General features: G+C 44.5%; 1 long non-coding RNA gene across 7 annotated transcripts in view; it reads left to right on the top strand.

The window, feature by feature from the left end:
• Window positions 1-27,605, top strand: part of LOC105090830 (uncharacterized) — a 68,000-nt gene that overhangs the window by 15,097 nt on the left and 25,298 nt on the right. For all 7 annotated transcript variants that reach the window (XR_010377185.1, XR_010377183.1, XR_010377187.1 and 4 more), the window contains exon 2: window positions 18,719-18,879. This is a non-coding gene — a long non-coding RNA (uncharacterized LOC105090830). The remainder of the gene's footprint in view (window positions 1-18,718; window positions 18,880-27,605) is intronic.

The raw sequence follows: 27,605 nt of genomic DNA, 5'->3' as shown, positions 1-27,605 counted from the left end.
ACCAACAGCAGTAGTTTTTATTGTATGTTACATCTGAAAGAATTCCTATTATATATACTTTTCATTTACTTGAAAATATCTTCGAAGGTATACACTGTTTTAAGGCGCTAGTCAGTCCACTGTGTCTGTGTGCAGTTTGCGCCTACTACAGTAAACTTTGCTGAAGGTCAAGAGCAACACAAAAGCAAGGGCCTGGAAGCTATTTCCTGTCTTCAGCATTGTTCTAAATTCTGAGAAATTCTACCATAAATTTGAAGTTGTCTGTAAAGTCATGTTGGCTATCCTGACGAAGTTCCATTATTTATCCCTGAACAACAGATGCTCTAATCTGTCTTTCAGATGTTATTAAATAGTTATTGCAAGAGCCATTAAAGAAACTTTTGCTATAAAGTTTTATGTTTGAATGCTTGTCTGTAATTTACATCCAGTTGTCTCTCCAACCTTCATATTCTTAAGTGATTTCTGAATCATTCAGCGAAACATTCATGTTACCACATACATAAAAAGTAAAGTTAAACCAACATGGTGTCCCCGAGGACTAGAATGCAAAAGAAATGCTGACCAAATTTGATAGATTATGGTCAAGGTGAAAAGATAAAGGTTGGAAACATGAGAAGAACTTATGCTCCACCCTCGAGGTGTTCATAATCCAGTTGATTCAAAATAAAAGAAAACACTCAAGGTAATTAACTTTTATTTTATTTAAAATGTAGAATGAAGTTAAAAAAAATCTTTAGAATAGCAGGCAATTTTATTGTAAAAATCTTGAATTTGAAGATAACAACCTTCTAAGTACGCACAATCCAAAATGAGCAGAAATCTCACTTTAAAAATTGTCCTATTCAATAATTTTTATAGATAATTGAACTTCATAGTGAAGACCAGAGGAGTAAATATTCTAAACTCCCAGAATTATAAAAGTAAACACTGGGTTGTATTCAATATAATTTGGGGATAAAGTCTATTCTTTGATTCATTTGAAACATTTGAAAATGAGAATCCAAGGGTTAATCAAATGCATCAGTTCATTTTCAGAAAAAAAAATAGATCTCTTATTAATGTTTCTCATTTCATGTAATTTGAAGGATTTTTAAAATCAGGTAATTACCGCTTGCTTTGAGAGGGTATTAAACAGTGCTGTCCAGTCATTCTTCATTGTGCCTAGAGCCACGTTCTCCTTGATTGCTCGAGCGTGCCCACGGCTTGAAAGCAAAGAAACACCAAGCAGGAATATTTCCTGTGTGACCAAACTCCTAGCTTCTGCTGCAGAACGTTTGTTTCAATAAAGCTACGGGCGTTTGGAAGAACTCAGACACGTTTCAAGTAACACCTGGGATCTTAAAAATCCTTTCATGTCATTCTCAGTGTTCGTCAGAGCAGTGATGTCATTGAGAGGGTAGGTGGCACCGCGCACACTTAGCATAAGCACTGAGCACGTGCTCTGGGCCGCCTCGGTCCCGTCTGGGATGACCTCAGGAATCTTCAGGATTCCAGCTGGCCTAGTCTTGTGGCTTGAATGCACCATACCGTATCATCTTTCCAGCAGAACTGAGGACTGAGAAAGTAATGGTGTCAGTCATTTCAGAGCAGAGGCACTGACAGATGGCGTGATGCCTGTGGAGCTGGACAGACAGACAGGACACTCTCAACAGACTGCTGCTTCTGGAGTGACTTGAAGTCTCATGGCAATAATAGTTCATGGGGATACTGACTTCAGAGCCGTTGGTCCAGCTGACCGGTGAGTTCCTGCCACTTGTCGCCTTGAACCATGGGTCTGTGTCCTCAGACGCCTTCTCCTCCTGTGGAAGCCTCGTCTTAGTTCCAGCCCATTCTTCGATACCATCCTCATTACTCCTCTGCTCCCTTCTGTGCACAGCGCACACGGGAAGGGGCTTGCTTTGACTCTGATGCACCCACAGTTAACCTTAAGGCTGTCGGAGCCGGGAGACAGAGCCACACCTCCCAGGGATCGCCACAGCCACGCCGGGAGTTTCCATTCATTCCGGGCCCGGTCCCTGGGGGCTGTGTGCCAAACAAAACCGCTAAAACGGTGCGAAGCCAGGATCATCTCCAAGAGAGCACCGATGAAACTGCTTCATAAAGAAGCTCATGGGGGGACACGCTGTGAAGAGGCAGAGAGGCCATGGGTCCTCCGGCCCGGGCATCGGGGCCATGCTGGTGCGACGTCCAGGAGCGGAGACCCGGCGCGCGGGCAGGGCCGCCCCTGAAGCAATTTCAAGGGTCGCGAGAGGCAGCCCCTGGGTTCCACGCTCTCCTCTCATTTTTGTGGGAAGGGCTTCCCAGCGGCTCTGACAACAGCTCCCCGGGGCTCCCCCAGGAGTGTCCCCCCGCTCCCCTGTAATGAGCCCCTCTGTGCAGATACCACCCTCTCGCTCACTGCTGCCTCATTTGGCCCCCAGCGCAGCCAGCTTCGGGAGTTTTGACTGACTTGCTACAGCTCTTCCAGTTAGACGTTCCGGGGCCGGGCTCGTGCAGAGGCTCCCGTTGCTGAGAAGGGAAGCGAGAAGGGAGACTCTTGTTTTGCTCTGGGTTTTCTCATCGGAGAGGCTGCCTGTCTCTGAATACGCGGGAACACCCCAGAGACAGAAGTCATAGGTCAGGGACAGCACAGTCACCAGCCTCGGTCTCAGCTCCGCGTGTGTCTAAAAGGAACGAGGAATCTCAAAGAGTTGCAAGGGCGGCGCAAGTCAGCTCTGCACAACGGCATGGTCTGTGTGACACGTGCGAAGAGGACGATCGTCACACCGTCTGCTTTGGTTTTGGTCAAACTTACATCTCCTGACAGAGCAAGGGGAGGTGTGATACATATGCTCGCCATCAAAAGCCTTACTGCGTTCACTGGACCTATTACCCTCATTTAAATACAGCTGGTCATTTGGGCTCAGAGAAAATGAGGCATCAGCGCGACTGAGAGCACTGGTTTATGTTGTTTAAAGAGGGAGATGAGAGCGTGTCCAGTTGGGCCTTGCTACACACATGGGTCTGAGTCACCATTAAAAAGAAGTGGGGTTTCATAACAATAGTATGAAGTGTGGGCAGATACGTGTTAGTAACACCTCGTTTCCATGTGGAAGACAGGATTTGTTTGAAGCACTGACGCCCTGGATAGCTGGGGTCCCCAATTCACTGCCCCCTTCCTCCCTCCTCAGGTCCTGAGATAAAACACAAAGTAAAACGGATGGAGACAGAACATCACCTCTGTTACTGCTGCCCCTGCTCATTTTGAAGAGGGTGGCTTATACCTTGGAGCACATGGGCTGGAAAGGCCAGCGGGGAGGTCACCCCAGGGGATATGCGTGGTGCAGGCAGAGAAGTCTTCAGGGAGAAGAGCAGAGAGGAGGAGAGACAGACAGACACACACAGAAGACAGAGAGACGGAGACGTGCTGGTTCACGTACTCAGGCTTTCCTTCCAGACTTTCCAGTTCAATACCCGTGCGGGACAAAGGGAAGAAGACATCGAAGGATGGTGATGGCGGAGTCGCCACACAGGAAGGTCAGGAGGAGGACAGACCTTCTCATCCGAATTTCATAAAAAATAAAAATAAAAGTAGAATATAAAGTCAATAAAATTGTAAAAGATAGCTTTAAGGTGAAAGAAAATGTCCCATCTTGGAGTCTTTAACTGAACTGATAATTCATGAAGCAGCTGACAAATACCCAGACACGCGTGGTAACAAGGCGTGAATCCTCCGCGGGGAAGCGGCGGGACCCCAGATGGAAGGGACTGTCACACATCTCCATGGAGGGCCCTTGGGGACCCACACCAGAGGTACAGCCCCTCACCCCCTCCAGCGCCTTTGGATGGGGCTCCAACCTCTTGAAGGGCAGACAAGTGGCTCCCCCACCCAAGCAGCCCCAAGAAAGTCGCCCCTCAACCTCCTGCCCACCCCCTGCCAACCATTCACTCTGGTCTCACCATCACGGTGAGCACATCCTTTTCATGAAGGGTTCCGGGCAGCACTCCTAGAAAGGCTCCTTGTGAAGCCGCTTCGACATGTTGTCATTTGGAAACTTTTGTCGCTGGAGATTTATATTTGATAAAAGTCTTCTACAAAAACATGTAAAAGTCCTTCATCATAATCGCAAGGAGGAAGCCTCCCTGGCCACGTCTTTCACCACGCGGGACTAATGAACTTCTGCAGGGAGCGGAGACAACTCTGCTCCAAGTGTCGAGGGAGGGGAGCTGGGGTTCTCTCCCATTTCTCCTCCATTGTCTTCTGCTCTTATCTTTCCACTGGCATCAAACCTTCAGGGGCAGGTGACAGCCAGGTGGCCACGGCGCAGGGCAGAAATGACCTTCCAAGTTGCCGCCTTTCCACATAGACGTTCCAGAGATGGAGTAGTGACTCCTGGGACGGCCACTCCTGCTTGGGGGAGTAATTCTAGGGCAAAGGAGAAGCCAGCACAGCGAACAGATTTCTCCTGACCTCGTTCCTAAAGAATTCTAAAGGAGCCAGGATTTCCCAAGGGGCTGTCTAGTAAAACTCACCCGAGGGGGCTACAGGGTGTAGATGGCCGTCGTGAGGACACCTGCCACTCCTGGATCAGCTCGGCTTCCCCAGAGAAGCCACGGGGGGTGTGGAGGAGAGAGAGAAGGAGGAGGGGAGGGTGGAAGGGAGGATGGGGAGGAGGAAGAGGAAGAGGGAGGAGGAAGGAAGGAAGGAACGGAGGAGGAGCGAGAAGAGAGAGCTTGGGTCGAGGAGTCTGATGTGACCGCGGAGGCTGCAGGCCGAGGTCTGCAGGCGCAGGGGGGGACGGAGCAGAGCCCCGAGCCCTAGGAGCTCCCGGGGCTGACCGAGGCAGGTGCACAGCGTTCCGCGCTCGGGTGAAGCTCGGGGGGCGGCGCGCGGGGCCCTCGGGCCCCGGGCACGCACGGGGCCGCGCCTGCGCACACGCGCCGCTCCCGCACCGAGGGGCGCGCGCTCGGCGGCCGCCTGAGGCCGGGGAAGCAGGGCCGGACGACGGCGGCGGGACGCATTTGCGCGTCGGAAGGTCACGCAGGCCCCAGTTCAGCGGAGGGAACGTGGTGAGGGCCAAAAAGGGAACAGTGACCCCAGCACGAAACAGAACTTGAGCCTTGTTCCCCCAGACGGCGCGTGCCTCTGACGCAGCACGGAGAGCAGGCGGCCCGCCGGGCTCCCCGCGCCCCGCCGCTGCTCTGCCGTCTCCAGGCGCACCTGGCGCGGGAACGCTGGCGTCCTTCGTTTGGAAACGAAACCGCGTGAAGTGAAAGACGCTTTTGGAGGTGGAAGAAGCACAAAGCTGACGCTCTAACTGGGAGCAGCGTTCCTTCCCTTTGTCGTGTATTTGCCAGCGATGCGACGGATCAAGAAAGTTGGGGTCAAGTTGTGAATTGCACCCGGGAGATAAAATGTTGATTCTCGCTAAAAACATAAGACAGAGAAGAACAGCTTTACCCCAAGGTTTCTAAGCAAGTTCGCCAGGTTCGTAGTCACTGGGTACAAGACATGAGAACAACCCCGAGTGCACATGTGGGCAAAACAAGATCTGATACTGTTAACACATTTAGTGTGTCTAGTGTGCGTGGCACACTTCCTCATGACACTGACTGGTTTAAACATTTCTGTAAATTTTTTATCTTTTTTTTTCCCCTGAAAGGACTCAAAGCTCGATTTCAGTGCATTGGCTGGAATAGTGTATGATTCTTACTGAATTTTCTGATCTGCCTCGATCATTGAGAATTTCTTTTGGTTTTACATTATGCGACTAGGGAAAAATATAAATTCTGTATCTTTTTAAATGCCTATTTACAAGGGTATATGCAGGTGCATTTAAGTTTAAGTCATACTGTATGTTAGCGCTAGAGAGAATTTAAGTGTATAAACAGCCACGGTCCAAGGTTTCCCATTATTATGTGAGCTATTGTTTTGTTTTCCATATACCTTCCTAGTTGCTTATGCTATTTCCTCCTATTGAAATGGTTTCCCCCTGCTCTTCCCTGAATGTCCAAATAGCCAGACTCAAATGCCACCTTCTCCAAGACACTCCGAATGGGTCACTGCTGGACTTAATCTCTCCTCTGCATGCTACTAACCCTCCAGCGCCATCCTTTCAGGGCACCAAGCGCTTTGTTCCTCTTGTTGTCTTTTCACCCTTGTGAGACCAACCTCAGTCACTCAGCGGAGGCCTCTTACTCTAGTAGGTGCCAAGTGAATATTTGTTGAAATGTTGAATGAATGAGTAAGAACTGAGAAAAACCCTTGCAGAAATCCAAGAGCCAGTTAGCAGACAGAAATAACTCTGACAACCTCAAGAGCACTATGTTTTCTCTAAATTCTCGTAATCAAATGGTCCCAGTTCATGAGCTGAACACAAAAATCTTTTCATGGAAGCGTGCCCTAAAAATTAATCATTAAAACCTACAGAGAAAGCTCATCAAAGAATAAACCTTGAGAAATAAATGAATTACAGAAGACAGAGGTACCACTGTAAGTTTAGGAGAAGACGGGACCGGGGAACGCAAGCAATAGATGTAACCCTAGAGGATGTAATGGTTTAGGTGCTTCTGAGACGGACCACTTCCACTCATTCTCTTATTCAACAAATGTTTATTGAACACCTGTATTTTATGTCTGACACTCTTATAGCCTCCGAGGAGATGACGGTAAACCAATTCCCCACCCACAGCAAGCACATATAAAATCGGCATGGGGCTGATAAGTGGGGTCTGCAATCTTATAGAAGGCTATTAGGGAAGACCGCTGTGACAGGTAATATTTGAGCTGAGCCTTGAATGAAGTGGTGGTGGGAGCAAAGGGAATATCCAAAGAAGAACTTCCCAGACTGGAGCACAGCAAGTGCAAATGTCCGGAGGCAGGAAAGGCACTCGGGGGCTTGAGGAAGAGCAGGGAGACCATTTTAGTCAAAACAGAGTGACCGGGGAACCAGGGCAGGGGAGAGTGTGGAGGGGACCATGCGGAGCTTGGTGAAGATTTGGGATTTTATCATGAGTGAGGTGGGACTCTGTTGGAGAGTCTGGGCTCTGGATTTGACATGATTTGTCTCCAGGTTTAAAAGGATCACACTGGATGTATTTTAAATTAAGACCAAGGTCAAATTATTCTTTAAAACCTTTACTGAGTACGGTTCTACCACATGTAGATTAAAGGAAAGGCTCTTTTCTAAGGGGATTCCATGATATCACATTAACCTGTCAATGACTCCCCCCACCTCTCCAGGGGCTGCATCTGTCAGCATTGTCCCCAGGTCTCAGAGACGTCTGGGCAGCATGCTTGGTGTCAGAAGTCAAGCCAGATCCTAGAGTTCTGCAGCAACTCTTCCTTCCATTAAATTTTGTATTTTCCCAGTCTCCTCCTGCATACCCATGGGGAGGTTTGATCAAAAGGGCCACAGGTGAAGTATTGTTAGCATTAGGAAACAGCCTGAATATTGACTAAACGGTCAGCTTCATGAAAAATCAGCAGCATCTTCTTTACAAAAGATTAGTGTACTGATTTTCGGCAATGCTTTGAATTTTTGTAAGCCCCCAAACAGTAATGTAAGAATTCATATCTGAGCAATTTTAATAAGCACGCTATGTGGGGAGATGCTTCCATTCGGTGAGTGATAATTTCTCTGTTGCCTTGTTTTTCTGTGTGTGTGTGTGTGTGTTTAAAGTTTAAATGTTATTAAAAAGCCTACCTGAGGATACCATGTATCAGACTATTTCTAAGAGTGAACATGTAAGTTTGTTGCTCAGCCTGACTATTCATAGATGTATTTGTTCTAAAATACTAACCAATGACCTATCTTTTAATTCTGAAAAGCTTCTCAGCCACCTATGCGTTCACTGTATGACAGTAGCCAGTCTGCTAACAAGTTTTATTGGAATGATGGTGTCACACTAGGCAGTACTTTTCATTGTAACATTAGGGTTCTAACCAGTCCCTTTCTTCCCCTTCTTGAATAGGAACTCAACTATTCTTGGAGAGGCTTAGCTGCTGTTACATTTAGAATGCTAAGGCACCATGCAAATGCCCGTATTTTAATCAAGAAATAAGCACGTTGGCATTAAAGTTTTCCCCCTCACAGACTCACGGGTCATTTTTCCTTCACCAACCATTTGTGTGTGTGTGTGTGTGTGTGTGTGTGTGTGTGTGTGTGTGTTTGTGTGTATTTCTCCTAGACCCACACCTGACTTGAAAAGACTCTCAGCCCCTTGGTCAAGCACTTCTTTCTTTCTCTTCCCCATCCCTGTCCTCTGGAAACTCAAGGAGGACTGAACGCAGTGTGCATCTGTGGATGGTCCCCGAGGCTGGTACTCTGGCCAAGAGGGGGACTGATAGCCCAGAACTGGACACAGCCCAGCTCACAGTACCTGACTCCTGAATAAGCCTCGAGGTGAAATGATCTGGGGAGAGCCTGCCACTAGGCTGAGAGTCTAAATGGTGATATTTGATGACGTCTACCCCTGACTGTTTTTTAAGAAGAAACAACAATGAGCATTTGTCCAAATGTCTGAAGGGAAGTTTTGACCTTCCTTCTGTTCCACTGAGGGTGAGTTGTGTCATCCCTTTTAAGCTCGTTCGCTTCTGGATCCCCGTGCTCATTTCGTTCCCCAGCACGTGTGCTCAGCCTTGCTGGCAGGGGCTGTGAGGACTGCGGGTGTGCGTCTGGGAGATGGAGGAGTAGAAGGAACAGGAGGCACCAGCTGTCTTCTAGCCAGGTCATTCACTCAATGCATATTTACAGGAGTGCACTTATGTTAAACCACAGAGGGGGCAGGGGAGGGCTAGCTCAGTGGCAGAGTGTGTGCCTGGCATGCACGAGGCCCCGGGTTCAACCCCCAGTCCCTCTGTTAAAAAATAAATAAATAAACCTAATGACCTTCCCTGCACTAAATAAATAAATGAATAAATAAATAAAACCCAGAGGGGGCAGGCTCTGTGGAAGCACAGTCACCAAGGGCGTTCAAGATGACACTGCATGATTTTTGGGAATAGCCTCCTTGGTTAGATGGTGTCTAAGTCTCCTTGCAGTGAAAATCCTTCACGTTCTTATGTGGCCACTAAGGGGAACAAGTGACTTGTACTGTCGTCTTAGCAGATGCTGTCACGAGTGTGTGTGGACCCCGTGTCGGTGGGGTAGAATAATGTGCCCCATCACGAGTCACTGAGCTGCCCACACCTGCTTTTCGTGAACTGGACTGTCTGGAAGCCAGGCACGCTTAAATCCTGACTCCGCGTCTTACATGTTTTCAAAAGATGACATAAGATGAGAAATCGGAGTGCGTTGTCCTCTGTGTCTTCCATTTCATGTTGTTCTGTTCTGTTTTTGACACGTACACTAAATAGAAGAGAGGGTACAATGAAATGGTTATTTGGTAGTTTTGTTAGGTCCCAAGGTCCCAAATTATATAAGCCCATTAACAAAAAATGCACTGGCACTCAAGGTCACAAATCTCTCAAATATTTGAGGTTATGAAACCAATAATTCACGTTAGAAATATTTTTTCCTAGAGCTTTAAGCCCGTAATCAAATTCCAAATAATTCTTCTTGAGATTACACATGGAAATCTAGTAATATGACATAAAAAATAAAAGAAATTCTTTTTTACGTTGTATTGGCAATAATTTCATAATCTGCACAGTATTAACTTTGTGAGAGTTAATTATTGAAAAAAATTGTGGCACCATATACAATTAAAGTGGTGTATTATACTGAAGGGAATATAAATGTTGAATGGCTTTGCTTAATGAGCATTGCTAAAGGAAGAATTTCCATTATGTGAAATGATAATTTCAACTCATGTAGCAAATTTGGCTTCATCACTGTTTGCTGTCCCTGAATTTATAAGACAAAGTGGAACACATACCAAAAAGAAAAAAAAATGTGGTTTTCCCATTCAATAAATCTATTTTTCTCAGATGTATAAATAGCCATTGATTCTCCTCCCACCCTGTGGCCCGCAGACGCCAGGGAAGCAGTGGGTTCTGTCAAGTAAGCGGGCACACGCCCTGCTCACGCGAGTGGAGCTGCTGGCTCAGGGGATGAAGGCCTGGCAGAGGCGGGTGGAGCTGACGTGTGTCCTTCTCTGCATGTACCGTCTGACGTGCCTGTTTGCCGCTCCTCTCCAAAAGGAGCTGAACCCTCCAGGGATGCTGTATTCCATGCAGAAGAGAAGCGTCAAATTGTCATCATCAGTTTCTAAAACCATGTGCACGTTGTGCTCAGTTCCTCCCATGGAGAATTTATGTACCATGTTTTTAAAGTTTCAGTAATTCTTTTATCTGGAAGCCAGTAAAATTCAACAAAATTCGTGATGCAGGCTTAGATTTTCTAAGGTACCTATAAGTAAATCCAGTTTCTCTTAACAGTTTGGAAGTCCCTTCAGCTACATCATTCAAATTCTAAACAGAAAAAAATGCAACTCATACTTAAAAAATTCTTTTATTCTTAAATGTCTGCGTCTTTTGCAAAGCAGAGCTGAGTCAGCTTCCCAGCTTCTGAATATATGATGGATGAATTGTACTTGACCTGCTCAGCAACCAAGACAAACACCATGCTTTTACTTTCTAAAATTAAAATTTATCAACAGAACTTCCCCTCCAGCAAAGCAAATTTGGTTTCCTCTGAAGAAGGAAGATACAAAACTGCTGGGTTAGGGACAAAGAAAAGGAAGGAAAGAAAGAAGGATCCTGATTGGGGGCAGAGAGCTCACCCCTGGGCTCTCAGTGTAAGACCCCAAACAAGAAGAGGTTAATCTTTGTCTCTTAGGCACTTTCTGTTGTTTGTTACAGAAGAATCAGCATTCCTAGTATTAATAGACCATACACTGCCCAGGGCTGACCTAGATTTGTACCACAAATACAATTTTAATTGTCACTTCTGTGTGGCTTTCATCACGACCATCGTTTATTCATGCTTGAGTACATGTTTAAAAACTGCTCTTCAATCTTACTAATTTCTGCTGCTAACTCATTATTAACAAGATGATAGGTTTTCCACCAATGGGTTCCATGTTCATTGCAAGTTGCAGTGTTTAGGACGGTGACAATGACAGGAAATAGACTGAGATGTGGCACTGAAAGCACGCGAAAAAGCAAGACAAAGAATCTCCAGAAACCTGGTTGAAGCTTGGAAGACCTCCCTTGTTTTGAGAAGCGTGGAATGGTCTTGAAGTTTTGATCAGAGCAATGAGGCTTAAGAAGGAGCAGGGAGGATTCTGCTGAAATCTGCTCAATTCTCTGCTAAAAAAAAAATTGTACCGATACCCCCAACTCTTTCCTAGCCAACAGTGCTCACCCCTAACCATCACAACAGAAATTCCCCGGCTCGTGCTGGAAATTCACGTATTTATCAGTGAGACTGCAGCAACGAACACTAACTAACTAACTGAACTAACGCTAAAGGAAGCTGTGAGAAGGCAGGCGTCACCCAGTAATCCGGAAACACTGTTGCCAGTTTCCATTCACATCCGTATATTTTATCTCTTTGAAATACCTTTTTCGAAAAAAAGACAAAGGACTAAGTACATAAATAAATACACAAATACATAAAAATAGAAGAAGGAAAAGGCAGAAGTCAGGAAATAGGTGACCAGTTCTTCCTGGCAGGTTCCTGAGAAAGCGAATAGAAACTGGAAAACAGAGCACCAGAGGAGCCACCGAGCACAGCAGACAGGAGAGTGACGCTCAGACACTCACAAGGCACTTGAACCAAGATGGTGCCATCACTACATTGACAGAGGTCTGCCTCCTAAGGTTGCTGTCTAGATTTTAGCTCTTTGTTCGAAATATTGATCTGACGCCAGAGTTGTTATACTAAGGTCCATGTCTATAATTTTTTTTTCTTTTTTTTTTTTTTTTTGCTTCCAGATCTCATTTTTAAGAAATTTTAGTTAAGTTGTTTCCTACACAAGCAGGAGGATTTACTGACTCTTTGGCCATTCTGACCTGAGCTCATTGTTCTCTTAGTAAACACACCAGATTTTCTCCATCAAGTTCTTATAAAGACTCTGGGCTCTGATGGGGTCAAAGGAAGGAGGGGAAATATTGCTGTGATCAGGTGTTGGTAATTCTGTCCAACCTGAGGTGTAAGAGTGACCGGACCGCGGGCAGCTCTGGGACCTTCACTGCGTGGTGCAACTTGTACTGTCTACACTGTCTTTATGACAAACACTGCCGAGCGCATCTTTAAATACCACGACCTGACTGTGCAATAGAGTCTGCTTGTGAAAGTGATTATTTTTAAAAAATGTTTGTCATTGTTTCCATTGTAACATTTATGGCTAATAAGTTTATAAAAAGTCTTCCAAGAAGATTCTTACCCAAAGCATTTTGGAAAAATATTTTCTATTTTCTAAAGCATCAGTTTGTAAATGGGACCAAACCTGTAGGGCTTTCTTCTTCTTTACAAAAAGATCTAACAAAGAGAGTAGTAATGATGGTTCTTGTACCTTAGGATTCATTAACTTAATGTTTTCCTTACAAAAAATACTCTGAATAGCTGGTACACGCCCAACAATAAAAAAATATATATAGTCCATCTTATACCGAACAAAAGTCCTCATAAGTACATACACTTTAAATGTAATCACTTTAAATCATTATCTTCTTTCTTGCTCGTCTACAAACTCCCTAACATTTTGCAGTTTAGAAAATGTCTTACTTTCAGGTTACAATTAACAAAGCTTCACTTAACTAAGATATTTATTTGGTGGGTTCCAGATTCCACCACAAATACAAGATTTGGGAGATAAAGTGTGTCCTATTTACTGTTCTTCATCCATGTATGTATCCAACATGAAACAATTTATATTTGCTTTTAATTGGACTTAATCAGCTCTGACTATAATTTTATGTCAGTGTAAATTTATATCTACTGCAATTTAGCTAAGAAAAGAATAAATTTGGCTTGCAGTTTTGAAGTCGTTACGTGCATGCAACATCCTCCTGAGCCTGGTACCCAGGACACTTTGCATTCTCATTTTTCTAGTCTTAAGATGTGACTTATTGGGAGCTTACCAGGAAGGCCCATATCTCTGTCTATGTGACACTGTTTGGGTTTCTTTTTATTACACTAGAATAGTCAAAACCCATCCTTTAATTTGCAGTGTAGTACATCACAAACCAAATGCATTTCCTCACTTCTGCCCATTCTCCTATTCTCCTGTTCATCCCGTAAAACCAGAAATGACCATCTGATGAAGCTTAATTTTACATGTAACAGTCCTCAGACAGTCACCTTTCAAATGTAATAAAGTTTTTTCACTTAAAGGATCAAGCCACTCATAACAAAAAATTAACTGCAAATTAAGGTTAACTTTGTTAAAAAAAAAAATTCACATCAAGCTCAATGTTTCTAAGAAGCAGGGAAACCGCACGTCACGTCAGTTTGCTGCTTTCCAGGTCTGCGCTGAGCCCAGACAGCCCCCTCCCTGAGGTGCGGCTGGGAGGTAGAGACACGTTGCTTGGTCTGGAGCCGTAAGCGCGAGCAGGCCAAGCGGCCCCGCGGGCCTTCAAGTCCGTCCAGTTAATGACTTGGTGTTTAGTTTGCCTGAGGCCTCATGCATCTGCCCCACCACCCCTAGTCAAGCCACCTTACCTACATCTAAACGAGCCCAGTAGGGGCTCTCATTTCCAAAAGTGTGCAGCAAGGGCGGGCTTTAAACTCTCATAATAACGTTTTAAAAAAGGAAAAGATTGTCTTCCTTCATGTTTACGCCACTGGAAACTCTATATTCTGGGAAAGAATGATTTTCTGCCTTAATCTTAAGAGTATAAATAGCCTGAGATCACTTCCAAGCACTAAGCGTGGGAGAAACGATTGCACTCAACAAGCGTGTGTTGAAATGGCCAGAAATGACCTGGAAATGTAACGTGAATGATCATTTCCTCCAGACTTTCTGGGACGATGGCATGAAGACACGGAGACCTGCGGCTCCCGGGGGCGACTCCACGGGGCTGCGTTGTTCCCGTTCCCACGTTTCTGTGTATGTGTAACTGTTTCAGTTTCATTTGTCAGCAACTCTCTGTTTACCCGGCTGCCTGTTATTAATTATGGGAAGCAGGTTTTCTTGAACTATATTAGAGACTCTTTAAACTCTTGTCCAGACAAGACGAGATATTGATGATCCCTTTAATGTTCGTACAAAGCTGGAAACTGACTAAGAACATATAGTTGCCTCACGTGGTTGACCATGTATAACTCACAGAAAAAAGTAGAGACAGAAACAAGAAGAAGAAGAAGAAATCACAGCAGTGCCTCTTCCTGTCGCCAGACACGGAGACACTTTCTTCACTGGACATGGCAATTAATTAACGGATCACAGCATGAAGTCGGAACTCTAACAGCCCAGAGAAACGTTTCAAAGGGCAACTCAAATAGTTAAGTGCTAAAGGACAGTAAGATTTGTTCTAGAGTAAGTGCCTCTATAAAGAGACAAAAGCACTGACCTGGTTAGTGGGCACTGCAAAGCTCCCCCTCCTCTGCAAACATCTGGCCAGCCCATCGAGCTCCTGTCTTTGAAATAGGAGCAAATATCCTTGCATGCACTCAAATCCTGAAGGAGCCAAAACATCTGGAAGTTTTAGAAGAAAAGCAAAATAGCGATGGGGGGAAAATCCAGATTAAACCCTGCAGATGTGTAATCGGGCTGTCAGTTATGCTACGAGGAAATGAGGGCAGAAATAACCAGAAGCCACTGGGTGGAAAATGAAAATAGTTCCACGAGCCGATGCCAAGCCCTCAGCGGAGAAGCCGCTCCTGACTCGTGGAGAGGGGCTCTCGAAGCTGAGGTCGGAAAGCTCTACCACGTGCAGTGTAGTGGATTAGCCATCGCCCCCAAGCTCTTTTCCATCGAAGCACAATTAAAGTTCTTCAGACGCACCCCCCCCCCCACCGCCTTGGTCATTAATTCGGGCAGCTACTCGGAGTTTGGCTTTCTTCAGTGACAAGCACTCCCTCCACCCTCCTCGCCCCCTTTCTAAGACCCCCCTAATACTGCTGAGTGGCCAGAAATTACAGATGCAAGAAAATCTGACAAATGCCTACCAGGCCCCTCCCCCCGTGCCTCGACCGTCAAGCCCCTGCCAGAGGGTGCCTGAAAGCACTCCCAGAGACAAAGACACAAAGATTCCATTTTCCCAGTGAAAATCGACTTCATGTGCAAAACACTAGTGAGAAAAATGGAGAACTGGCACATATGTGCAATTTTAGGGAGGCCGGGCTGCATATTTCAAGGAGCTTGAAATTGCATCTGATTGCATCAAAAACCCCTCGCAAATGTTGTTTAACCTAAAAGTCTTTTCAGTCTGTAAAAAGACATTCAGTGGCAAGAGATTTTATTTTTTATTTTTTTTAAGCACATGGCTAAAAAGGAGAAAGAGTCTTGAGCTCAGGAGAGAGGTTGGTCACATCCTACTGCTGCGTAGAGAATTAACACCGGCTCACATCACAGTGTCTGAGAAACAAAGGGGAAAGTTTAAAAAAAAAAACTCTATTAAATCAAAAGGTTCAGAGAGATACTATTAAATCCTTATGAGTATGTTTTCTATAAAAAGAATCCCCTCCCAGCAGCCCCGGGGTATCATTACTGGAGAGGCAGCAAACGGTTTATTAGAGATTCAAGCCATGGCATCTGAGCCTTGCCAAGCATGCAAGTTTTAGCCTGTGAGCCCAGGGCCCTTGGCTGCCACTGTGCCTCTGGGATCTGACAGCGAGAGCTGTCTGGTTGGCCCCCACGACGCGCCGGGCAGTGTGTAGGTGCAAAGCCTGGGAAACAAAGAAAGACCATCATTTCCTAAGGAAAGGTCATACTTCCCTTCCTCCCTAAATTCCTATAGCCCAGGATAACTTACGGAGATGAAAAGAAAAATGTGTGCCAAAAAAAAAAAAAAAAGGAATCACAAAATGAATGTGGGAATTAATTCATTTATAACATACCTTCAAGTGATGCTATATTGTAAATAAATTGAGAGGGAGAGCAGGAGAGAAGGAGAGAGCGAGGGAAAGAGAAAGTTCGGAGTTTTCATTTAGAATTATCTTTTCATGCAAAGGAGGGAGCGTCTCCCATCTGCCTTCTTAGATTTTTAACTTCGGGGTCTCTTTGTCTTTCTTTAGTTTCATTCACCATGCAAAGTAAATTCAGTTGTGTAAGAAGAGTGACCATGGGGCCATTTTTAAGCAGGGTAATTCTGCAAGATTTAAATTGACCATTTGATAGAATTTTGCTTTCTTCAAATACCCTAGGCTTTAAGAGCTCCATGGAAACCTTTAGTAAGTACTTCCATCTCAAATGGGGTCCACTGACATCCCCAGCCCGACCCATTCAATAGTGTTCTGTTCTTCACAGACAGGTTCAGTACTTGCGGAATCCTTCGAATGGGCTTAAGATGTGTTGGCAAAATTTAGACCATTAACAGGTTAAAATGCAATTAATAGTAGCTGTCAAGGGCTGCAGACCAGGACATTGCACTGGGAAAGTCTTAATGAAGAGAACTGACAATGAATTTTTTACAGACTGAGAACACATTTTTGTGCTCTACCGCTCCTTTCAAGCCCCTGCTCCTCTTAACATTCTTGAGTTAGTAAGAATAGCAGAGACAAAAGAAACTAAAAATTGACTTCATCATCGAATGAAAGATGACTGAGAGGAAAAAGAGAATATTTGGTAAATCCTATGACCATTAGAACGTTTCCCACGAAACAGGTAAACAGCAAGGTCCCACCGTACAGGCACAAGGAACCCTATTCAATAACTTATAATGAAAAAGAATATGAAAAATAATATATATATAAATGTGCAACTGAATCCCTATGCTGTGCACCAGAAACTAACAGAATGTTGTAAATCAACTATACTTCAGAAAGAAAAGTTTCATAGAGACTCTTCATTCTACAGCAGCATTTGTTGACAGGATACAGTCTCATTATCCTTCCCAATCTAATCAAAACGAAGGGCGTTTATGACACGAATGAAGAAAGCTGATATTTTATTTGTGGTATAAAACTCATCTAAGTGCCCCAAGTGCCCACTTACTGGCTACGAAAAGGGAGTATGGGATTTGGAGCACCGTTTGGGGAGTCTGGGAGCATGACTTTTTACGCACACTCAGCCACGCTGAACTCGAGTGAGTGAGTCTCTGAGACTCCATTTTTCTGTCTATCACACGAGAAGTTTTGCTAATCACAGAAAATTGGGGATTAACCTACAAAGGCAGCACTGACTCCAAAATGCTGACGTAATGTGAGTGTGGGGCGGGGGCTGGGCTGGGGGAGCGCTCCACTTCCGTTGCGTGTGTGCTTTTTTCCTCTTTTTTTTGAAGTACAGTCGGTTACAATGTGTCAGTTTCTGGTGTAGAGCACAATGTGCCAGTCATACATATACACACATATATTCATTTTCACCTTATTTTCCATTATAGGTCACTACGAGATACTGAATGTAGTTCCCTGTGCTCTACAGAAGAATAAAACTTTAAATTTCACATGAGGAACAAGTCAGTGTCATTCACAGAGACAGGAAGTCCCTGGTGGATTTGGTAAAATGGGTCGCTCAAGGGCCGTGGAATGACCACGCCTCAGACCAGTTGATCAAGGCGTTCATGGACTTTTCGGAATATTTCAACCTTCTGTAACGTTAAGTCTGACTCTGAGGTTTTAAATGTCGTAAAGGATAGCTGAATGTGTCTTCAGATGAACGCTTTCTCCCCTTGCTAGTCATTTTCCGGCGAAGCGGGCCTGCAGAGAGCAGCCGAGCGAGGCAAAGCCCCGGCCCGCCGGTGTGAGCTGAGTCCGGCCCTCCGCTCGTGGGGACCCCGCTGGCTCCGCCCCCCGGGGCCGGGGAATAGCAGGGGGACCTGGGACGCTTCGGTCACTCACAGGCCCTCAGCCGTGCTTCCTGGCGGAGCCCCAGCCCAGGTGCCCCGGAGCCCAGACGAACAGGACAGGAAGAAAGCACACTGTCACGCGGACAGAAAGTACACCACGCTGTTACAGTGCGAGTGACAGGAACGCACGCCTAGGGAGGGAGCACGTCGTCAAACTCGAGGGGGCGGCCAAGCTCAAGTTCTAGACCGCGTCTCTTACAGTGTGTTTTTTTTAAACAAAGTACCAGGATTCTCTGATTCAGGAGCAGAAAGGGGAAAGACAGAGAATCCCCTTAGCTTGGTCTTCATGGAGCTTAACTGAAAGGGAAGAAACCACGTTGCTTAATCATATTCAATATTCCCTTTTTGGAAAAGTCAACTCTTATCAGAGAGGAGAAGAGCGGCAGAAATGGAGCAGTATTATTCAGATAAATTAGTCTCTTTAGAGAAATTAGATAAAAAATAAAGAAAATGTATTTAACGTGTTCGGGAATAAAATCTAGATTTACTTAGCAATTGGACTCATAGTATTTAAAGGTTTAAACTCACTTTACACACGGGAAGCACATCCAAAGGAAAGCTGATCCTTATAGTCAGTCAGTGACGTGACGGTAGGCAAGCTGCTTTCTCTCTTCAGAGGTCTCGGTTATTACTGGACAAGACTTATTTTGGGGGACGCCTCAAAACAATGTTTTCTGGGGCGAACTTAGTAGCCCTAGAAAAGGGAGGATTTAGGATATGAAAAGTTGGCAGATGTCTACAGGTATTTGGAATGGAAAACACTTCCATAAAAGGATAAAAATCAATTTTAGCTAATTTGCTTAGCATGGCCTGAGTTTTACATAATATCTTTGTTTTATACAGGGATCCTGGCAAAATTACCAACAAACCCATAAAGGACACTGAAGGCCATTCAATCTCCATCTTCACCGCCAGTCCCACAAACGCTGAAGAAATAAGCTATGTCTCCAAAGACCGACACTCCAAAGAGCACAGTTGCACCCTAAATCCAGGGCAGGCTTCAGGTACGTCATTGCTTTTTGGTACCTTTGCAATGCTTTGTTCTTCCTGCTGAAGATAATTTCTTCTCCCTGCCTGCCGCCCAGCCCCCCCCCCGGCCCCCCCGCTTCCTTTTCTTCCTCTCCTTCACGTACGTCTTTTATAATTCGTGTTGTTTACCATCCTTTCATCAAGTCTGTGCTACGTCACTCAGGCACACCATCCGGCAGGACGCCGACACACACATTAGGGGAGGCTGCGAGCCGTGGGAGGTTTGCACCGTCTCGTCAGGGCGGTTATAATAAGCATCTTGGTGTCACTGAAGGCACTGTATTCAAATAATAGCCTTCCTCCGTACTCTTTTTAAATATGAAAGGCAACGCTGAAGACTTTGAAGGGCCCAACCAAACAACACACATGTGAAAGTAGATCAGTGAGCCTTTGAAAAAAAAAATCCTTCCATGAGATCCGTGAAGAATCCTAGCAGGTTTTAAAGAAAGACCTCCAGGTAAATGATGGCTCTTAATAAGACACATGACAGTCTCAGCGATGAGTCTCGGTCCTGTGTGTTCTCTTGCCGTTTTATGTTCCCAGCAGGATTTTTTTTCTCATCAAGAGTTTCCAGGGAGCCTACTGTTGTCTGTGTGGTCAGCATATTTAAGTGGTCCCCCCCAGCTTCACTAATTAAAAAAAAAAAAAAAAAGAAAAACAGACAAGACAAGAACAGCGACGTTGTCGAGCGGTCAGACAGACTGGGACTGGAGGATTAGAGGTCGGAGGGAAGAAATGGAGGGTTGAAAGCTGTAATTTCTGTTTCTGTGGTGCCAAACGAATCAGCTGTTGCAGCCGGGCAGTTGAAGACACAGCTCCTTAAGCAGAGGGTCTGGGAAGAGGGCACTTCTGAGCATCCCAGGGCAGCAAGCCTCCAGGAGTCGGGGTTACCCGCTGGGTCCCTCTCCTGGCCGTCTCTGCCCCCCACTGTCCCATCCCACTTGACTCCCTCCCTGTCTCTGGCAATTCCATATATTACTTTCCTTTTTCCTGTTTGTTTTTTTTTAATCCATACTTTTTACCTTTTTTTTTTTTTTAACACTAGTTACTTGGCCTCTGACCCTTGTTCAAAGCACAGCTGGGTGCTCCTGGGTAACAAAGAGCAGGCTTTAGAAGCAGACTGCGTCGCGGAGCGCCCCTCACGCGTCCACGCTCGTTTCTGAGCATGGTGTGGCTGGAGATACTCAGGGACAGTCCCTCTCCTGGAATGGTTTTAAAGAGCACGTATGTCTCTGTAGTTGTCATAATTTGAATAATAGTATAAAAAACATAGAGCAGTGTAATATCACGAATGCAGACTTAGGGAAAAATGTTCTTGTCTAAATCAAAAAAGGAATGAGCGCACATGAGAATGAACGCAACGATCTCTCCTGGTCCCACCATAGGCTGTTCTGTGATGATGCAACGTGGTGATTCTTGTCTTCCTGCTACGCGAACAGACCCCCAGCTAACGTCAGAGTCTATAGGAGTGTGTATATGTGCTCTTAACAAACACCGCAGGGTTAGTTAGGCTTCAGGTTGACTCTTCTGGGGTCTCCAGGGACAGGGCCCGCAGCCGTGTGTCACCTGTCTGCCGTCTGCAGAGGGCGCCCAGGGAGGCAGCTCCCTGACAATTCAAGTCAGATTGCACTAAAACACAATATCCCCAGTCTGCTCGTTATACTGCCCAGTAAATCACACATGCACAGCAACGTTTGTCCACTGTTAAATTCCCTGTCGCACAATTCTGTTAAATTCTGAATGGCGACTCTAGCCAGAGAAGCCTAGAGCATCCTGTGGCTGACAAAGGGGAAGAGTCACCACGTGCCCTTGAGAAAACACGTTCAGAGCTGTTGGCAGAGATGCTGAAAGGTACACTGAAAGATGTTTACTAATCGAAAATAGTTTTGTTTTTTTTGGGGGGGGGAACTGGGCTAGGCTTTAGTAGTTTATCAACCTGACAAAATATGTGACGGACGGGGCTCAGTCACAAAGGAGACTGAGAGAGAAATGGAATGTAAAGAGTACGTATGTTTGGAGCAGTACGTATGTAGGTGATGAAGACTGTTTCTTTTTTCAAGATGAGGTCTTGTTTCAAGTAAATAACATTTTTCAGGGAAAAAAAAAGTTGATTAACAAAATAACATTCACACAAGATCACGTGCCACAAAACTCAAAATGCTGTTGTAAAAATGTTAGCTCCCAACAGGGGATTCAGTGCTGGTCTGTAATAATTACCGTATTTCCTGCACTGAGAAGGAAAGCTCTCTTCACAGGTTGAGGATTGGTGCAGAAGTGCAGATTTTGAGTATAAGAAAGAGAATTTAATTCCTGTCCTAGGGTTACCCAGCTGTGATGGAAGGCTTTGGTTTCCCAAATGGATGACGTGGAAATTACAGTAACTATGACCAACTTCAGTTTCACTAAATAGGACTTTATCTTTCTCTAAGCCAAGGTTTCTCAACAGAGGCTCCATTGATATTTGGGACCACATAATTTTGGGCATGGAGATTTCCTACCCACTGTAAGGTCTTCATCAGCCTCCTTGGCCTCACCCACCGGATGCTGGCAGCATCCCTGCCCGCCCCGTGGCGCCCTCAGGCCCTGCCCCTGGCGGCGTCCGAACGTGCCGCGTTCCTCTTCTCCGACCTCGCTGCCGTGTGAGTTATGCCGGTTCTTCACACTAACTTCAGCGGAAACTCTGCACAGAGAACTTGCAGGTACCCAGTGAAGAACAGCTCTGCGAGGCAGGTGTTTCTGCAGGATACAAAAAACAGGACTCGCAGCCCGGAGTGACAAGGCTCTGTTTCTGCACATGCATCTTTTAACGATGGTGAAGACTTGTCCCTGGTAATAAATAATACGCGTGCGAGGGGGAAGGGGGATATGAGAAATTCTCACTGCTAGTGAGTTTGGAAAAGTAACAAAACACTTTTGTAGCAGATATGTTGAAATTAAAAAGAAGTGAAAATTTCTTTTACCTACATACTCTGAGACTCTTGCTTGCAATTTAATTAGTAAAGATATTTTGATGACCAGAGATTTTCTGGGTCAAAGCCTCCCAAATTTTCACAGTCTCGGACTCCTCGGAAGGCTTGTTGAAATATAGATGGCTGGGCTCCTTGCCCAGTTTCTGCTGAGTAGGCGAGGCCTGAGAACCTGCATTTCTAACAGATTCTCAGGTGACCCAGAACCAGAGAGGCCCATGCCCTAGAGACAGGCTCAACTTCAGAGTCAGCTTCGTAGTCTCACTTGATCACTTTTTTCTTTATTGAAAATGGCAGAGGCCATATAAATATAAAGACATATAGGAGTTGTATAAATTCGGGTTCACTCATTTGCAATAGACCAAATCTGCTTTGTTGCTGGAAAGAATGACTTATGAGACTGAGGGGTCTTAATAACAGAGCCTTCGTGTCCCATTGAAAGACAGGAGACCTTAAAAGAAAAACAAAACTGATGGATTACTCCCAACCAGGGGTTTAAGCGAGCTAAAAACTTTAAAAAAAAAAAATGCTTCCTACAAAGTAAAAGTTAATTTTCCTACACCAGCAAACACTTCGCTATCCGAATTCTGTTTATGTTTTCCCTTCACCATTCTTTTTCCACTTGCCAGAAAATAATTTATCACTCTCCACCCTTGCTGCGCCCCTGCAATGTGTGCGATGGCTCTTGTCCCTGTGTATTGTCTGGCTTGTATCCACTGAAGGCCCTGCTAATTCAATCTTTCATTTAAACCTTGGCAAGGTCCTATTACATTTAGGACATCATTAAGCTGCAGGCATCTAATTTATTGACTAAACAATTCAGGATTCCAAAAAATATTTTCAGAGGTGTGCAGAGCTGTCACCTGCGGCCACAGAGGCTGCCGCATAGGGAACAACTCTAGGAGGCGCTGTGGATACAGATGCTGATGCGAGTAAGCCTCCTGGAGCTGTGCAGTCAGGTTCCCTTAGTCAGATTTACTAGAGCAGGTTTAACGAGACAAGGCATCAAGGTCTCGTCCTAACTCCAAAGTCCTGCTGAACGAGGGGGACCCAGCTGAAGAATCACACGTGTGATGTGCGGCCGTCTGGCTGACTGATCTTAGATCCATGGGAGCCAGCAGTGATTGGCAGCTGCCCTGCAAACACCATGAAAATCTTGGTGTTTTGAGGACAGAGTGTCCGAGGTCAGGGAAATGAGAAGTCCCTTATCTTCATGACTGGTGGAATGAACCCAGAACTGAGCACTTTTTAGATGCTGTCTCAACCTGCCATGTTTGTTGGTGAACTAAGACATTGACTGTTCTGTTCGTGGACAAACAATATGAAACAAACATTCTCTGTTCAGCATATACGTAATCAAGAACCTTAGAGAACCAGGAAATTGTTAAATTGAAAGTTTTCAATTGATCTCAATAGTCTGTGAACAAACGAAACCAGTCCACACAGATGTTGACGGTGGAATATGCCCACGTAATGTCGTCTTTACAATTCACAGACAGAAATATGGCACCTCGATTCCAGCTTTGAAAGAAGTTTGTGGAGTTTTTGATAACTAACTGACCACACAGCAGGGGAAATTGAGAAGGGAGCTATTCTTGGTTGAACACTGAAAAACCATCACCCGCTTGCCCTCGCTCTGGCACTGATAACCAAAAGCAGCTGGACATAGACGTGTTGAAGAATTAATCGGTGCCTATAGATTTTATTTTTCTTAATGCAGCGGGCAAGCCATGGCTCCAGAACACTGTTTCACGGTTAAATCTTGGTATTCGGGTCTTGGCCATCTAAGACCTGCTTTAGCAGAGAAGGCCTGCAGGCATGGCAGATGTTTCATACCACAACAACCTCGCTTTGAAGGTGCACCCTCTCTTTGTTTCCCACACATTTGCACAATTCTGGCCCATCCTTTTCCACAGAGGCAAATGAACCAACCTCCATACTTGAGCGCGGAGGCCTCCTGTTCATACTGTGCGTCTCCAAAGCGCTGACACTAATGTCGTAGCCATGGTTTTCCACAGGGATGGTGATCTGCGATAACAAAATTGTAGCCTTCCTTCCTGCAATTACCTCGCTCTCCACACAGCCTTGCCATCTGGGAGCCCACCGCTCCGGGCGCAGCTGTGATCCCTGTCCTGCAGCGGGAAGCTAACTGCGCGTTCCAAAGAGCCCCGATCGTTCTGGTATTTTCTGGCAGCTCAAGAAGCTTGGATACTGGGGGACGCACTCTTTTGTACCAGCCGGATTTGGGGCCGTGCACAAAAGTGTGATGGTCACAATCTGAACCGCCTACAGGGATCGGATCTCGTCTTCCTCTTAGTAATGTGTCACTGGTCGCTGTGATCAGGCCACATGTAGCCACGTTAGATGCAGAGTGCTTTGTCAGAGACCTCCTAGGGATTTTGCTGGTATCGCGGTGCTCTCCATGGTCTATTTGATGACTCGCCTCTGCCATCATTTTCTCAAGTAGGAAACTAAATAGTTGGAAGAAGGTAGATTAACAGAAGCTAGACATTGATCGTCATAGTATCGTGGGGATCTTTGTGCCATTTGCTCCCATGATGTCTCCATTAACAGAGACTTACGATACTCATCAGTTTGTTAAAAATCAAGAGGTCTCCATATGGAGAGCAACTTTATTGAGTGTTGGGCAAACTCAATGGTATTTTGGCTTCACTAAATGTCTGAAATGATTCTGTGTTTTCGAGCTGATAGAACCTATATACTGTTTATTCAGAATGCTTTTATTCTTCAAAAAGAATCAAAGGGGCTAAATATTGGATGGATTTCCTGTGAATTTATCTTTGAAATGGCTACAAATAATTGTTGCCTTCATGGTAGGAGCATTAGTGCTTTTGATCCATCAAATTAAGAATGAAATGGATTTTAAGAACACCCTGCAATCACCTTATTAATCAAAATTATTATCCATGATCTCCTTGAAACCAACTGGTCTGCTGCAGAGCAGATGGAATTTTGCTCTGATTCAGAGCAGAACTCTGTAAAAATACAAAGACAGATGATTTGCATTTAGTTTACACATTTTATAATGCTTTTTCTCTTTCTTGCATTTCCTCGGAAACATAATATTTCCCACTGCACATTTTTATTGGCCTCAATCTCCAATAAATTTTTCTCCTTGCTTAGTTATTTCTTGTGGAATTGTGCACTCATAGTGACTAAATCAATTCTCTCTCTCACACACACACAATTTAAGAGTTGCTTCTAAATAATTATTTCTGCGTCCATTTTAGTAGCTGTAATCTCTAATACCCCTTCTAGTTAGAAATGTTTTTCTACTGTGTTTAAAATATTTTCTCTGTGATACTGATTCTATGTGTGCTTAAGCATTTTGTTCGCTTTATCCAGTGGTTCCTGTGATGACCAGGAGATATGTGCCCTCTCCTAGTATTTCAATACTCTGATATACACCTGGTACTTAAATAACCATAAAAATAGTATTTACTTCCAGAAAGATGTCGATATCAATTAAAAAAAAAACCTTTTCAAAATCAGATACAAAATATCCAATGTATTCTCGAAGATTCTTTTTTGTTCCCATCCATGCCACTTACCTTTCTTGTTATCTTAACCATAATTCACTTTCCATCAGCGGGCGCTGAGTAATAGGACGTTCCGTAACAGTCTTGAGTTGTTCCTGCACATTCGTAGACAGATTATTTTCAGAATCAATAAAGCAGAATTCTTTTTATGTGATGGAGATTCTGCACACCATTTAGGTCAGGCAGAGCTTTGGGTAAAATGCCAGCAGTGTGCTTTTTATTGTCAGGGACTCCAGCTGCACGAAACAGGCTTGGGCCGCTATTCCGCGGGTGGGGACTTCGCCCTCTGGCCCGTGCGGCGTGAGCTCTGGGGGAGGTGCAAAGCCGGGTGCCTGGGACGCTGCGCCCAGAGAGGTCACGCTGCAGCCCTTCCGCGTAGTGCCACGGGTGGGTCACCGTAACGCTGGGAGGGACTTCTCTGCTGAAACCCACTAGTCCCTGCTGTGGGACAGGCAGCAAAAGGAACCCCCGTTTCTTCTGAATACAAACCTCTCTCTCCAATATTTATAAGAACAGCATTAAGGGAGAGCGGAGCTGCAGGCGGGGCTTCTGATTCTGATTCTGTCTGTCTGCTCGTTGACGGCTGCTCTGCAGAAATGCCCAATGTGTTTGAGTCATTTCACTCTGAGCACGATTTGTGCCAGAAATAGTGCTGATTATGCTTTTTGAATTTTTCTTTTCACTTTTTAAATAACTTCTAATTTTCCAAAGAATTCTTAATCAGAAAATTGACTTTTAGAATTTTATTGTGCTATGATAGAATGGTATGTATCAAGGCAGAAAAAAAATAAACACTATTTATGCATAAGATCTTTTGCCTGTAAGCTTTTCAAACTTGACTTTGGGAGTTTAGTATGAAGATTTTCCCAACCTGACAGCATAAATTTGATGAAATAAAAATGTTATTTTTGGCCATTAAGCACACTGCTTTCAATTGTCCCCAAGATTTCACCTAGAGGAGAAACTGTAAGTAGTTCTTAAGTATAATGAGGCTAGAGAGATAGATACAAATTATATTGATAATATTTGATTCAATCTTGGCAAAACTATTTCTAGCTCAGTATCTATTTTTTGAAAAGGTTATTTCCCACTTTTTAATATAAAAGAGTCAAAATATAAATGCTTAAGCTCTAAAGTTTACTAGGTTCTGGAAATTATCACTGGCATACTGTGGTCCAAAAACAATATATATTTTTGACATTAATTTAATCAGGTCCTATACAATGAGCCATCAGGATTAAGTGAAAATCACAGTGATTGATTCCTTTTGTCTAGTTTTCAAAGAGTAAAACATCATAAATCTGTTATGAAAGTTTTCCACATCATATACTCCCCTTAAACTATAATATATACATTTAAAATTAGAATTTAAAGCCAAAACATTGTTAAACATTTCACAAGGTTTCAATAATTTAGAGACTTGCTCAGGAGAGAAGTCTCTATGTTTTGCAAATGATTGTAGCACATATTTTATTAGATTAGTAGCTGCTAATGTTGCTCGAAAGTCAAACGTGTGTTTATGTTCTGCTGAGTCTTACAAGCAAGATGTGTCCTTATTCTTTAAGAAGAAAAATGCGTAAAAGAGAAGAAAATTACAGTGTTCTTAATGCCTCGGCTACAAACGCTGCTCAAGGGCCCAGATGAAGACATTTGAGGTTAGAATTTTGTCACTTTAAGCCCAGATGTGTGTATTTTGGGCACATTTTTGGGAGCACTACATAATCATAAAGTAACCTAAAATAACAATGGAAGAAAACTAAGCTCTGCTGATAAAATACACGTTACCTTTTATGTGGTGTTAACAGAATGACTTCGATGGAAAATGAAATCTGTCTTAGCTTAAGACAGAAACACAAAGACATTTCCCTTCTGGACAACAGACTTAGGACTGTAAGATCAAAGGAGCAATTTTGTCTGCATTGTGACTGTGGACCCCCAGATTTTACAGTACTCCTGTCTCCATGCAAAGCTTACGTGTCTTTAATGGCATTTAAATTACAGCCCTTCTGTAGCCATGCAGTCAAAACACCACGTCATCGGATGAGACACCGCGTTCTACTCTGTCAGTCTGTCTTACTTAAATATCCTTCCCTGCCGGACTGGTCCTCATTTTTCTCTTTTGCTAGAAAAGTTGAGATGATTGTCTTTTAAACCGGGTTTATGAGTTGGCCTAAT

Source organism: Camelus dromedarius, chromosome 21 (assembly GCF_036321535.1).
Source record: "Camelus dromedarius isolate mCamDro1 chromosome 21, mCamDro1.pat, whole genome shotgun sequence".
NCBI classification, from domain to species: Eukaryota; Metazoa; Chordata; class Mammalia; order Artiodactyla; family Camelidae; genus Camelus; species Camelus dromedarius.
The sequence above is the reverse complement of the archived record's forward strand: the minus strand, read 5'-3'. Positions and strand labels throughout refer to the sequence as shown.